This window comes from Curcuma longa, chromosome 1 (assembly GCF_044706935.1).
Source record: "Curcuma longa cultivar G26 ecotype Majalengka, Jawa Barat chromosome 1, ITB_CL_G26_1.1, whole genome shotgun sequence".
Taxonomy (NCBI): Eukaryota; Viridiplantae; Streptophyta; class Magnoliopsida; order Zingiberales; family Zingiberaceae; genus Curcuma; species Curcuma longa.
The window spans coordinates 22633366-22649578 of NC_133861.1; the positions used below are offsets into that span (position 1 = coordinate 22633366).

Here is a 16213-nt window from a genome sequence, read left to right on the forward strand (position 1 = left end):
AAAGCGACCCCAGCTTATAGTAATGTAACAATTTTATAATTACATAAGTCAACAGCTGCATAAACTAAATTATAAGCACCGATCTTACCTCTATTCATATATAACAAATAGAGACGATTGTCCATGTGAGAGGATCAATCACTACTTGTCAACATATTCACCGAGATCTTATCTCAAGAATGTAACATTTCACATACACTGAATAGATTATGGTATTTCACGCAATCAAATTACAATATCTGATTGTCAATTAAAATATTGTTACATTTTACGAAGTCCTATAGACTTTACATGCTGATTGAATGACTCTCTCATCTTTGGCTTAGTAAAAGGATCTGCAAGCATAACTCTTGTAGGGATATACTCAAAAATCACCTTCTTTTTAACAATAATATCCCTTACAAAATTATATTTGATAGCTATATACTTGCCTTTGCTGTGATATTTGGGATCCTTTAAAAAGCTATAGCAGCCTAACTATCACAATAGACAGTAACTGGACTCCCACTGTCTTCAGTAATCTTCAGATGCTTTAGGAACCTTCTTAACCAAACTGCTTCTTGCACAACCGCTGAACATGTCATATATTCAGCTTCCATAGTTGATAAGGCTACACAAGCATGTTTCTTGCTGTTCTAGTAGATGGTGTCATCATTCAACAAGAACACATTGTTAATACCGATGGAATCAAAATATCTCCACAATGGTATGATATTGTCCACTTTGGACCTAAGCCCTCATGACTTTGTTCTTGGGCTCTCCCCAAAAGGTCTCATACCAATGGAGAGACTTTCCATCCTTTTAACCCCATGATCTTTTCCATGTACTTTAGATATGGGACTATGTTTGCACCCTTACAACCCAACAATCCCCCCCTCAAACAAAGGACCACAGGCCCCCCCAACGTCGTTTTGATGTCTGAATCCTCAACCCACCAGGACTTTTTGCCCCTCGATTCACCCGACCTACTAGGACTTCCCACCTAGCCGCAGCTAGGACTTTTTGCCCCTCGGTCCACCCGACCTACTAGAACTTCCCACCTAGTCGCAACTAGGACTTTTTGCCCCTCGGTCCACTCGACCTACTAGGACTTCTCACCTGGTGTCTGGTCCTCTTGATTCAGACACGAGAGCACACACTTCCTTTGTTTAAGGTTCAAACCACATGGTTAGATCTGGATCATAGTCGAATCGAACTCTAATAATATCCGTAAGATAACCTCTGAGATTACCTTCGGGCCTGTCTCTGCTTAGGTAAAACAAACTACTATCAATATGACCTTCGGTTAGGGAATAATATAAGTTCTAATTCTCTTAACCCTAAAGAGGGAGAAAATGCATAAAAAATCAGTGCCAACTCACCCTGTATATATATTTGGCGAACGGAAGCATTCTCTTAAACCAGAACTCGGATCCAAAGGCTCGGAAGAGCGTCCTTCTTGAACCTCTTATGAAGCAGCTGTGAGTGACAAGACGGATGACAATTAAATTCCTAGAGTTCATTAGTTCCGGGCTCCCTTGATCCAACTACTTGCCCTTAGTTAAGTTATCGACCGGAAAGCCAACCTATCACATCCCAGGGAATGAATCAAAACCCTTCCCTGACTTACTTAACAACTATTCCAAAATTTACTTTTATATTAGGGCCAAGAAAACTTACCCACCTAATATAAAAGTAAATTCCGGTTGCGTCACGAGTCGATTCTCTTCTCCGGACATATGATCTTAAACCAAGGGAAGTAGAGGGAATGAAAAGAGCCGACCCTTTAAAACCGGAAGTGAAGATCCCAGGGTTCAGAAGAGACTTGAAGCGAGAGATTCTCGGACATATGATCTTATCTTAACCGAATTTACTAGATTTTTGGCAGGCTCTTAAGAGTGAAAAAAGTACTCCTCAATTTACTTTTATATTAGGCACTTTAGAGTTCATTCCTACTTATTCTTTTATAGTTGGCTTTGGGCAACGAAACTACGAAAGACCTACCCTCTAATTCAATATAGATCCCCTAAATATGTGAATTAGACTATCCTTCTTCGTTCGGGACAACACAACTAATAGAATAGGATCGCGCTTTATCGGGACACCAAGTGCAAAGTGTAAAGAAGAACTGGTGTGGTTCCCTTGTAGGCTGAGATCGAATGTTAATGGCCCAATCCAATAGCCAATATACGTGATAGGCTAATAAGCTAAGCTAATAATGATCCCAGCTTCCGGAATAGAAAGATGAGAGAAGTACTCGTACTAAAGCTCAAGCTGAAGTTAGAATGAACTTCTTTTTAGGCCAATTCTACTTAGTCGTAAATAGCCCCAAAGGAGATAAATAGCCCCAAGAAGATAAATAGCCCCTTTGGCGTAGACTAACTGTATATAATATAAGATAAGTACCTCTGCTATGCCTCTTTGAGTCGAAAATAGACCCAAAGGCTATTTATCTTCTCTGCATAGCAGAGGTCTTTCTATTTTAGTAAGATGGTTTATTCTACTTAGTCGTAAATAGCCCCAAAGGCTATTTATATGCTCTGCATAGCAGAGGTACTTATCTTATATTATATACAGTTAGTCTACGCCAAAGGGGCTATTTATCTTCTTGGGGCTATTTATCTCCTTAGCCAAAGGGGCTATTTACGACTAATCAGGGGTAGCAGAGGTATTTATATTATAGTAAGGCGGTTTATTCTACCGAATACAAATACTTATCACTCGTCCCACGTCGCTTTGCAGGAAACTGACTTTTATATTAGGCCCAAAAATATAAGAAATATAGAAGATTAGTCGTAAATAGCCCCAAAGGCTATTTCTCTCCCCAATATATATACAGGGGTAGCAGAGTTATATTATATACAGGCGGATTAGAACTTATATTATGAATGCAGGGCCTTTGGGGCTATTTATCTCCTTTCGTAAATAGCCCCTTTGGCTATTTATCTGCCCAATATATATACAGGGGGTAGCAGAGGAACTTATATTATATACAGGCGGATTAGAACTTATATTATGAATGCAGGGCCTTTGGGGCTATTTACGACTAAGACTTATATGCCAGCCTAATAAAAGTAAATTCGGCCCTAAAATCAATCTAAATTCCGCCTGTATATAATATAAGTTCCCGATATATCCCTAAAATCAAGTAAATTCCGCCTGTATATAATATAAGTTCCCAAGCCTTTGGCGAACTTACTTAAGGAGGGCACGCAATTATACTGGTAATAATCTAGGGCCCTAAAAGAAATATAAATTGTCCGCCATACTATTATTTCCCACTCGACTATAAGGGACGAGAATTATTATTATTCGCACTTACTTGTTGCGACGTGAGTGAATGGAAAGAGTTCATGGCGCAAGACCATGAGAAAGCACAAAGAATTTCTCAGTCTAAATTGACTATATTAGGGGCGATTAGATGGAGTCAATGCTCATTCTTTTTTCAGTCTCACCACTAGAGAGACCTAACAGCTTTGAAAAAGTGAACAGACCTAGCACAGTCTAACGAAGACTTATTACCGAAGATCAGGAGCACTCGATTAGGGGTTACGTGTTCTTTCTGATCGTCTATTGGCCATACAGGAGTGGAATACATACCTCTTTATAAAGTAAAGAAGAAAAGCCTCGGTCGTGCTTTTATGGCCTAAAATAAATATAAATTCTACTTTAATAATTCGTTCAATTAATGCTTTTTCTTGCTCAAGCTATTTTCAGCAGTCGTTTTTGTTCAGCCGGCCAAATATATATACAGGGGAGATGCAAGCCTAGTCTATTTAGGTGAAAGTGGACTTCCTCAAGATCGGGTTTATAGGCTGAGGTGCACGCTAACCACATAAATATATAGTATAAAGAGGAACTTATATTATAGTAGGTAGTTTGAGGACCAGTTTAGGTCAGCCGATCTGGTTATCGCTACGCTCCGGGCCAGTCGTGACCGGATTCTCTCCGCTTCGCTTGAACAAAACAGGAAGGGAAAGAAAAGAACAGAGAGAGAGAGACGAGTTAGATGAATGGTGATCGCTACGCTCCGGGCCAGTCGTGACCGGATTCTCTCCGCTTCGCTTGTTAAGAGAGGGAGGGATCGACCGATAGGGAGGTCGGGGTCCTAGGTTCCGATCCCGAAAAAGAAAACGAGAAGACAAGGGAAAGGCGTCATTCCTGACCGAGGAGGGCAAGGAAGTGAATTCAAGGCCCAAGGAGATTTATTATAGTATGGCGGGTTCTACCATAGGGCCGAAGTGCAATGTACGAGTGAACATAGGGCCGAAGTGCAATGTACGAGTGAATGAAATTCATTTGGGGACTATGGGGGCTATGGCTATGATGGCTAGGGCTAGAGCTAGATACAGAGTAGTGGACCAATAGGGGACCATAAAAGAAGCAACTACTGACCGGGTCGGGTAGAGAGTTACAGAGACGAGCTACTTAGTTACTTAGTAAGGGCCGCCATACTATAATATAAGTTCCTTTGGAAGCTGTTGAACTCAATGAGGCGGTTACTGGAGCTGTTACTCTAGCTGTTCCAGTTACGGGAGCTATGGAGGCTACGGCTACTAGGCTGGAGCTAGTAGGGTGGCTGCTAGGATAGGACGGCTGCTAGGCTTAAACCTAATGTCACGCAAAGATAGATTACCGCCCGCAACTCCGGGCCCAACAGGGGTTACCTCACTAAACAGCTACTAGAGGGCACCCCGAGGTCCGAGCCGAGGAAAGGCCAGAAAGAAATACAACTACCGTGCACCCCGAGGGGAATAAACAAGGGAAAGCAAATAAACAAATACAAGTAAGGCATCATCACCAGACTTGGAAGCGGCCTTTGAAGCGGAATTTATATTTATTTTAGGCAAGCTACCCTAGTCAAGAAGACTTATAGTAGCTGCCTTTCAAGCTTTTAAAGCTGTTGTACATTTGAGGCTCTTTTAGTTACTACTACTGCTGCGACTACTGCTCCTAGTGTTGTAAATGATGCTCTTGTAGCTAGTGGTACTGCTGCTCTTGGTGCTAAAGTAAATGCTGCTTTCGAGTCTACTGGTGCTACTCTGGCTACATGGCTCTTACGACTTTGGAATTGAAGCTGGGCAAGTACGGCTGCTGATGCAGTTACTCTAGCTAGGGCTCCTAGGGCTCCCAGGGTTAGGTTAAACCAAACACGTAAGGATCACTTACCTACCCCCACCCGGGCCCCCGGGGCTCACTAAAGGGGTAAACCACAAACAGTACAATACGGACCGAGGTCCGAGCCGAGGAAAGGCCATAATCAATAAACTACTACGCACCCCGAGGGGAAAGACCCATAGAAAGGCCATAATACCTTGGAAGGGTACAATCCCCAGAAGCTAAAACCACAGGAGCTGGATACATAGAAGCCAAAGGAGAAATAATAATGATAAGGACTATGATGGCTAGCACTAAAAACTACTAGTTAGTAGATAAGAGGGACCGGGGCACCAAAGCACGGAGAACAAACACGTCAGGCACTTATCCGGCTTACGCCTTTTGAAGCTGTTGAACTAAGTACGGCTGCTGAGGCAGTTACTGGAGCTGTTACTACGGGAGCTAGGGATGGGGCGACTAGGGTTATTAAACCGAATGCAAAGATAGATCATGGCCCTTAACCCGGGGGTTCCTAAAGGGGTCAACCACGAACAGATAGAGGGCACCCCGAGGTCCGACAAACGAAAGGAAGGAAAGAAATACACTAAAATACACCCCGAGGGGAAATAACCATTGCAACGACAGAAAGAAATACAACTAGGGATACAACCCCAGAAGCTAAAACTGCAGCTGGATCTAAAAGAGCCAAAGCTGAAATAATAATAATCATAATGACAATGAAAACGACTACTATGGCTAGCACTATACAAAACACCTAGTGGTTCGTAGAGAGAGGTACTCTAGAGGTACCGATAGAACAAGGGACATAGTGAAGTCAATGCGGCTGCTGTTGCTATTGAACTCAATCCGGCTGCTGATGCAGTTACTCTGGCCTATGCACCTTTGTTGGCTTGGGTGGGCTTAGGAGATTACACGTAAGCCGGACTTTTAGGATTCACTGGACTATGCCTTTGTTGGTTACCCGTACTACGACTTGACTTACCTGGCCTCCTTTGCCCTCCATACTATAATAACTTGGGCGCAGACATGTACAATATACTTAATTAATAGACTACTTGTCCCTGGTCCGGGTTGGCCTTGACCAGGTCCCGAACGGCCCCAAAGAAAACTAAGGCCATACTATAATAAATCCGCAGGACATTCAGAAAACCCTAACTGACCGGGGCCGCCTGGGCCAGCAACAGAAGACCTACTAGACTCGGCCACTCCTAGAATAAGCTGGGGAGACAAACGAAAGGACATAAAAAAATACAACTACATCACACCCCGAGGGGAATAACCAATACAAGCACATAAACAAATACAACTATGGATAGAATACCCAGAAGCTAAAACTAAAGTAGGGTCTAAAGTAGGATACAGCTATTATATATTTGGCAAGGAAAAAACCACCAGAGCTACCTACCTTGTGGGATTAACTGTAATACGCCTTGGGGTGGGGCTTAGTAGCTTACCTGTACTCAGACCTGGGACTGGGATTAGTGGATTATACACGTACTATGCCCTGGGCTTAGTAGCTTACCGGGCCTCCGACTTGGCGGCTGTCCTATGCCCCTTGTGGGTTTGGCGCTTACACGGCATAAAGACACTTATCTACGGCACTGGTTGTCCTTGCCCGGGCCCAGGAACTAGTTGGACTTGCCCAGGCACACAAACATCTAGAGGGCGGCCACTCCTAGAATAAGCTGGGGAGGACAAAGGAAAGCAAAGAAACACAGAAATACTAACACCCCGAGGGGAAAGACCCATTGAGATTAAACAGAAAAACTATTTTTTTATTTCAGCCTAAAGTGAGTGAATAAAGATATTGCAATCCTAATTTATAGAGTGTATGCAACCTCACCCTTATTTATAATATGTGATATTTTTTACCATCAAAGTTATTCAATATATTTTGGAATATGTGGTATTTGATAGAATCTTTAAATTATTCAATATATTTAGGAATCTGTATAATTTTATCATTTAATAATAATAATTTGAGTATTAAAGTTTATGCTTAATATGGATTAAAATGTATTTAAAGATATGTGGTATTAATATGGATTAATATGGATGAAAAGTTGTATTATCAATCAATTATAACTGTGTAAGTTTGTTTCTATATAAATAAATATATCTATTTATAGAAATGATGTTTAGATGAAAAATTTTTGAGTGATGCTACTTGTCACAACATATTCCCGTCACAAATTTGTGATGGGAATCTGGACCGTTCAATCACAATCACCCATTCAATCATAATCATTCATTCAATCTACGATCAGGATTTAATCTTAATTTTAAAATCCAACGGTGCAGATTCCCGTCACAACATTTGTGACGGGAATTCTATTGTGACAAGTAACTTTTTTTCAAAATTTTTATACAGACAACTCAATTTTATATATATATATATATATATATATATATATATATATATATATATATATATATATATATATATTACATAAATTTGTATAATTTATGTTACGATGACAGCTATCATATTAATAATCATGAATAATATTATATTCTGGCACCAAATATGAATTTAAACATGATGACCAGCTGTCATATTGTTGATGAACATGATACATGGGAGTTTGAAATACCTTATTAAAATGAGTACGAGTACAATTTTTTTATATTTTAGAAATATCTATGAAAATAATTTAAATCTTTTTAAAATATTTGCAAATACTAATACTATTTAACTCTGATAATATTCTTTTTTTTAATTAGGTTGGCACATGTGTTCTTCGTATTCGTAACAATAAAATAGGATGGCTCTGCCAGACACGGTGCGATGATTAAGTCCATTAAACATAGATTAAACATCTAGAGTTTTAAATTTAACGATAAATTTATAGGAATTTTTTTCTCAAATAAATAATATTGATGATTAGATTAGGCCACCATCTGTAATTTATCATTTTATTTTGATAATTGATAAAAAAAATTTATTGGTCAGAATCGGTCATCCTTAACAGAATTTAATCGATCTAAAACGATTTAATACTTCATCTCAATTTAAAAAAATAACAATAGATTAATTATTAAAAGCAAAAAGTGGAGGTGCATATCGATACTAGAGTTGAGATATTAACATTTTAATTTGAATTAGTAGTTGAGAAGATTGTTGGGCAATCTTCCACTTCAAGATTGTTATCAAGATGATCTAAGGTGATCTCGAACAGTTAAATTGAGGAGGATCAGTTATCGATCTGAGATAATTGAGTTGAGTCGAACAATGTCGAGCTAGTCAAATGTTGAGCCAACTGAGTGTTGAACTGGACTGAGTTAATGAGTGTCAAGTTGGGCGAGCTATTAAATGTCGAGCTAAATCAAGTTTGAGTGGGTTGCCCAAGTGCCTAGTGCATAGGTTGTTTAATCCCCAAGTGGGCCTAGTGTCGAGTTAGTCAAGAGACTGAGAGTTATCTATCAAATGTAGAGTGGTCGGGAGCTAAAGTCAAGAGCTACTTGAGCTCATAGAATCCCAAATTGGTCGAGTACTTCAAAAGCTAAGTGGTCCTAGTCGATCACCAAGTGAGTTGTTATTGCTTGACCACCGAGTTGGGAGAGAGAGATACAAAGTCTTGATACAATTTTCTTAAAACAAATTTATCCTCTCTAACAGTGTTTCAAGATTACGACGAAGCTCCGATCCTTGGCAGCAATAAATGACATTAAATGGTCGAATGAAGGTCATTTATTGTCTTTATCCGCCCCGCTCGAAACGTCAACTGTCGACCATCAATAGTCGATCATTTCACCCTAGCGATTATGAATTTTTCCATTAACGTCGATCATTTCATATTTGATCATTAATACGTTCATTACGCACTTGAACATATAACAAAAAGAATTCGGGTGGCAAACTCATAAGTTGATTCGCTTGGATAAATTTTATCTCAATTGGTCCAATATTCCGCACGAATAGGTCATGCTCGTATACAAGTTATCTGGATTCAATATGATTCGATCTTAGATTTGCATCCTCTAACGAATCCGCACTGAGAGAGACTCTCCTTATATATACATTCAAAATTTCAAGTGTTGTGATTCAATATAAATCAATCTCATAATCACTCATCCCTCCTTATGAAACTAAAGAAGTCCATTTTCATCGATCTGTCTTATTTATATTCACATTTCCAACATTAGTCTTAAAATACTTTTTGGGACAAAATTAAAATAGCAGCCGCCCAAATTGGGCAGTAGCACTTCCCTTCTTGTGAATAGCGTTGAAATCATTTTTTTGTCATTCTTCCTCCCTTTTTTGTTTTACTTTAGAGTCCCTATTTTGTCATTGTCGTTGCTCAACGTGATCTGTTATGGTTCATACTACAGCCATACCAGTCATCCACATTCAACCCGATGCATGTGATAACACAATAGGTCAAAGTACATTCACAATGAATGAGAAATACCTTTCTTCACTGTTCAGACATATGAACCAAGTACAATAGCTGGTTGAAAGAAGTGTGGACATGTGAGTTATGACTAGACTCTAGAGGTGTCATCAGTGAGATAAGAGAGAATTACAAAGAAAATTTATAATTATTAATATTTTTATTAATTGTAATCGAAAAGGAGCGACATAATCTGTGATCTGATTCACCGACCTCAAAATTGACAAATATTTGTGCAACGGGAGAATAAAATAAAATATAATAATAAAAATGAGGAAAAGAAACGGCTAATGGAGAGGTGCCCAGAGAAGAGCAGCCGCGGACGCTTTCTCTCCACGCGCGGACGCTTTTCTCCACGTCATTAGCGCGGCAGAACATTCTGCTGCCTAGTTGGAAGCTTCGACTCGCACTCCTCGTCCCAACCCCACCGTGTGCTTCGCAAACTGCGATCATACCCATGAGGTACCTGATTAATTATTGAATGCAACAATGGGACCCACTTGGAACTCAATCGACCGCCCACCGACACGTATCGCCAGCTCAGCACTCCATCAAGGGCCGCCCGCCGCCCCGGCTCCACCGTCTTCTCTTTTACAGTCTATATACTCGAATCGACGACCCACTCGATCGCCGGTCCTCATCTACTCGGATACCCCACTCTCCACTTGGGCGGGTCCCGCCGCCGCCCCTCCAAACCGACGGCGTTGATCTGGTACGATTGGAAGATGAAGGTCCACAGTCCACACACCCGCGTGAGCCGCGGTTAATCTCCCCGTTGTCTTCTCCCCGACACTGGGCCCCGACCGCGTGCACGCGCATCCTCTGCCATTCTCGCCGCAACATATAAATGAATCAGCCTCATTCCGCTGCTCACCGCCCCATCCTTTGCCCAATCCGATTCTTCTCAGCCCCAAATCGCCGCCGCAGCAAATCATAATGACCGCCAACCACACTCCTCCGGCCGTCCCCTGCCGCCGCCGCCGCCGCCGCCTGCTCCATTGACGACGACCTCTTCTCCTATTTCTGCTCCTTCGAAGACGAGCTCGCCCCTGCATCTGTCCCTGCTCCTCAATCTTCGTCACCCCCCGCCCCATCGATGGACCAGAACGCAAAGAAGCGCCCAAGGGTGGATGACGATCTACTGAACCGGTTTGTTGCGTCGAAACGCTCCGCCTCCTCCTCGCCCCCCGCGCACAACTCCATAGAGGTGGAGGATGCCGGAGTTCAGGGAACGAATCTGGTGCCGCAGCCTCACCAACGCCGACTTTGGGTGAAGGACCGGAGCCGGGATTGGTGGGACCGTTACAACAACCCAGATCTCCCCGAGGAGGAGTTCCGGAGAGCCTTCCGGATGTCCCGTGCCACCTTCGACTTCCTCTGCGACGAGCTTGGCTCGGCCGTGGCGAAGGAGGACACGGCGCTCCGCGCCGCCATCCCTGTCCGGCAACGAATCGCCGTGGGCGTGTGGCGCCTCGCCACCGGCGAGCCCCTCCGGTCGGTCTCCCTACGATTTGGGCTCGGAATCTCCACCTGTCACAAGCTCGTCCTGGAGGTATGCACCGCCATCAGGGACGTGCTGATGCCGCGGTCGCTCCTCTGGCCGGCCCCTTCCGATTTGGCCGCCGCGGCAGCTCGATTCCAGTCTCTCTCGGGAATCCCTAACGTAGCCGGCGCAATGTACACGACCCACATACCGATCATCGCCCCCAAGGTCAACGTAGCCTCTTACTTCAACCGCCGCCACACGGAGCGCAACCAGAAGACCTCCTACACCGTCACCCTCCAGGGAGTAGTCGACCCCGACGGCATCTTCACCGACGTTTGCATCGGCTGGCCGGGCTCAATGACCGACGACCAGGTGCTCGAGAAATCGGCGCTCTGGCAGCGCGGCAACAACGGTCAATTGAACCACCAGTGGATCGTCGGCGGCGTCGGCTACCCTCTGATGGACTGGCTGCTAGTCCCCTACGCGCAGAGGAACCTTACATGGGCGCAGCACCAGTTCAATGAGAAAGTCGGTGGCGTGCACCGGGCGGCGAAGCAGGCCTTCGCCAGGTTGAAAGGCAGGTGGGGATGCTTGCAGAAGAGGACCGAAGTGAAGCTGTCGGACCTGCCACTGTTCCTCGCCGCTTGCTGCGTGCTCCACAACATATGCGAGATGAGGAAGGAGACGATGGACCCAGAGCCGGAGTTCGAGCTGGTGGACGAAGAGATGGTGCCCGAGAACTGCCTCCGATCGGCGAGCGCCATGCAGACGAGGGATAGCATTGCCCACACCATCTTCCACCACGGCCACGCCGGAACAGGCTTCTCGTAGACAGAGTACTCACCAACTTGGGGCGAAATAGTCAGATTGAATAAATTCTATAGCTGTTTATCAAAAACAGAGTACTCTGTTATGGCGTTTTCTCCATGGACGATAAACAGTGCTCTGTAATTAATAGTTCTTATTTTGTCCACAAAATTTCTTGTCAATGTGGAAATATATACATTATTATTTGTTTGATGCCAATATAATTAAAATGACAGGCTAACGAAATCCTTAACCATGTAAGCAAAATTCTTATAAAGAAATCAATACCAAATTAATACAAAATTGTACAACAATTAGCAGACTCAAATTGTGAGAATTGAAACCTGCATGATATTTTCATTGGAAGGATTTAACTCTCAAATGGTGGAAAACGAGGAAAAGGAAACAGTGTTATGATAATTAAAGTGTCTTAATTTTAGTTAAGGCATATTGCAGATTCAGTGAAATATAATAAAGACGCGGTCAGAGATACGCTGCCATTAAATCGATGAGGCGCCGCGTGCTGAGGTCGCCTAACAAAAGCTACTCATTCTTTACCAACTTGACTTGTTACTGGATACGTCACCGGGCCTGCGATTTCTCACCAATGATAAACCAGGTAAACAGGGGTAACCACAGAGGCAACCTGTTGCGAAAAAGCTATGAACTAGCTAATTAACAATTCATTCCTACTCGTTTCGTACCTGTCTCGTCTCTTCCGCAGTTATGAATGGCGGGCCCGTGTTTTTTCCAATACAAGTTAGGTATCTTCGAGAGTTGAGTGAAAATAAGTAGAGGCAGTTGGTGGATTAATAAATGATATATTAATTAGTTTTTAAGCAAGTAATTAAGATTTAATGTCTGCTAAATCAGGCCAATAAATATCTTCCGTATCTTCCCTGCTCCATGCCTCGTTCGGATTTGAAGTCTCACAGAGTCCCTTACCATCTACCTACTTGCGCTCTAGGGCGTCTTGCCGTCCTCTCTTCTCAGAAAAGAAGCATCGGCCAGGAGCAGCGATGAGCAACGAAAACCAGCCAGGTAGCCTGAACTTGTCTGACCATGCTGGTATTCTGCATCTTCTTTTTTCTTATACTGTTACTTATCTCTTCATTTTGCTTATTCGCCTCTTGATTCTTGTGTTTACTCGCTTCTGTTAACAAGATTTGAGTGCGGAGGATAGAGATGCTCCTGTGGATGGTTCAAAGGTGCGATCTTTATGCACTTTCGTGATATGTAGGGGATTTGGGGAGAAAGGTCCTTTTAGTATTGTGATTGACGTGGTTTTGCTGTTGCTATTGGAACTCAGAACAAACATGCGGATGTACTGGAAAAGTTGAGCCCAATAGTTAGGAAGCGCGTCGAGGTTTTGAAGGATATCCAGGTTGGTTTCTTCTTTTTCGAGTCCACTAATATTCTCTTTTTTTGCTTTAAGTAGACTTGGAATATGTGAATTGTCTGTTTGACTTTCAAGAGATTCTATTGAAGTTCCTCTGCTCGTTTCTGCCAATGGACACTTGTGTTGATTCTCCTTTGGATGAGAATGCAAATCTAAAAGACCTTTATGTTGGACTGATATGATTGAATATTAGCCCTGTGCTGGATGGCTATGATGATTGGTTCTACCATTGATGCTTAGGGGGTATCTTCATACTGTGCACATGCTATTCTAGGGTGCATATAGATATTAATTTTTCATGTATATCTTTCTAAACCTATAAATTGTTCAAAAAGACATAGTTTAAATTAATGTGTTGTTATTGATGTTCGTTAAAATTATGTATCTAAAAAGCCCTTATCACAATCTTGATAATTATTTAATTTCAATTTTCTCTTAATCCTTTATTTGCTTTGCATCTTATTTTCTTTTAATCATATTTTTTCATAGTCAATTATTATTGCAAAATAGTAGAAAAATATTGATAAGTGATAAAAAATTCAAAATCACTTCATATAATATTTTAAGTTAATGGGTAATATTGTTAATAACATTTATTTTTTTTAGGTGTGATCCCTTTGTTTTGCAATAAGTACTGATGAAATTTTATACAAGCAAAATGAATATATAATGGAATTTGCTTTCATGAGAATTGAAATTATCAAGACCAAAGTTACTATGTTGTACCTTATGTTATTTGGAATACATTTGGTCATCAATCTCTTCACATCATTTTAATTCACCACTCAATTCACTTTGAAATAATTTTAATAGTTTAGTTGATCAGCTTTGTCTGTTTGTGTTTTCTATTTTCTTTGGTTTCTCTCTACTCTAAAATGAGCAAAGTTAATTGAATTTTGTTGAATGTGAAAAACCTGTGGAGAGAATAAAACACTTTGAGCTAATATTTGGCCGATTCTCACCATGTCATGACTTTAGAATACAGCAAGTATTGGTACTTTCCAATTTATTGCATCGATAAGTGATGTTGGACTGATTCTATTCCCCAACAGCTAGACCTGCCGAGATGTGAGGATGGTAGTATACCACATATTTGAAAAAGCTGCTTGTCTTCTGCTTTGTCTGTCTTATGTTTACATATTCTGATGGACTAGTATCTTCTCATGTTTTTATTTTATAGAGCCAACATGATGCACTAGAAGCAAATTTTTTCAAGGAAAGGGCTGCACTTGAAGATAAGTATCAGAAGCTTTATGAACCACTATACACCAAGGTACACTTGCAGCCCTTCATGTGGTGTAGTTTCATACTTTACAATGGATTGTTGAGAATAAGTTGCTATGCTTGGTCCTTAAATTCGGTGGTAAACTATAGATCTTTAGATTTTCAGTTCTATAATTGATTTTGGTGCATCCTTTTCGCATTGGACTACAGAGGTATGAGATTGTAAACGGTGTCACTGAAGTTGAAGGCATCACAGATGAATTAGCAGCCAAGACTAGTGATGGTATTTTGGCATGCTCTGATTTTGAGTATTATGCTTTATTTTGTGCCTTAGTTTGTGTGCTTATTATATTTCATTATGTACCTATAATATTTCTCCTTCCACAGAAAAAGGTGTGCCAGAATTTTGGCTGAATGCTATGAAACTAAATGAAGTGCTAGGAGAGGAGGTAATCTAGTGTGAAATGGCATCTCTTTTCTATTTTGCTTCTCTGTTTGATGCTTAGTTTATAACTTCATCCAGATTCAAGAACATGATGAGGAAGCTCTTACATATCTAAAAGACATAAAGTGGTCCAGAATTGTTGAACCCAAGGGTTTTAAACTTGAGTTTTTTTTCGAAGCTAACCCTTTTTTCAAGAATACTCTTCTGACAAAAACATATCACATGATCGATGAAGATGAACCAATCTTGGAGAAAGCAATTGGGTAAATTATATTTTCTCTTTATCGATCCGACAGTTACCCTATGAAGATTAAGGTATCAAAATTTAACTAACTTTTGGGTTTTGCTTAGGACTGAGATCGAATGGTTTCCAGGGAGGTGCTTAACTCAAAAAACTGTTACTAAAAAGCCAAAGAAGGGTTCAAAGAATGCTAATCCTGTAACAAAAACTGAGAAATGTGAGAGCTTCTTTAACTTTTTTAATCCGCCAAAAGTGCCTGATGATGATGCAGATATTGATGAAGAAATTGTAAGATTGTTCTACCAACCTAACAAAACAGTGATTTTTTTTTTTCAGAAAATACAATTACAACTAATTTCATTATCCATTTTTCTGCAGGCTGAGCAGTTGCAGGATCAGATGGAAATTGATTATGATATTGGGTAAGTCGTGTTTTGGTTCAGTATACTTGTCTATTTATGCACTTCATCTCATATGCAGCCATCTTCTAAGATCTCCTGTTCATTTGTCTAGCTTATATCATAACGAGCCATCTGCAGGTCAACAATTAAAGACAAATTAATTCCTAATGCTGTTTCATGGTTCACGGGGGAGGCTGTTGAAGTTGATGAGTTAGAACTACAGGACGATGAGCAAGAAGAAGATGATGAGGACGAGGACGATGATGAGGATGAGGAGGATGAGGATGAAGATGAGGAGGATGAGGATGATTAAGGACCCAAGCCCAGGAAAAAGGTATTGTATTAGCTAGATTTCAACATTATCTGCAATTAACTGGAGGGGGAAGGTGGATTGTTAAGACAACTTTCTAATTTTACTGTAAATTTCACTACAAAAAAACCAGGGTTTTGCAACGAATTTTGCAACGAATTTCTCAAAAAAATTCGTTGCAAAATTTTTTTGCAACGAATTTGGCAACGAATTCAAATTCGTTGCCAAATACTCATCGCAGAATTTCTGCAACGAATTTTACAAGATTCGTTGCTAAAAATAGCGACGAAAAAATTAATTCGTCGCCGAATTCGTTGCCAATCGGCAACGAAAATTTATTCATCGCCGATTGGCGACGAAATAATTCGTTGCCAGGGATTGAGTCCATGAGACTGACTGAGATTTATTA

The 16213-nt window shown here is 41.2% G+C and overlaps 1 pseudogene; it reads left to right on the plus strand.

Moving 5' to 3' along the window:
• The first annotated feature begins 12690 nt into the window (after positions 1 to 12690).
• LOC141826302 (nucleosome assembly protein 1;3-like) lies at positions 12691 to 15840 on the plus strand (annotated as a pseudogene).
• Positions 15841 to 16213: the final 373 nt, after the last annotated feature.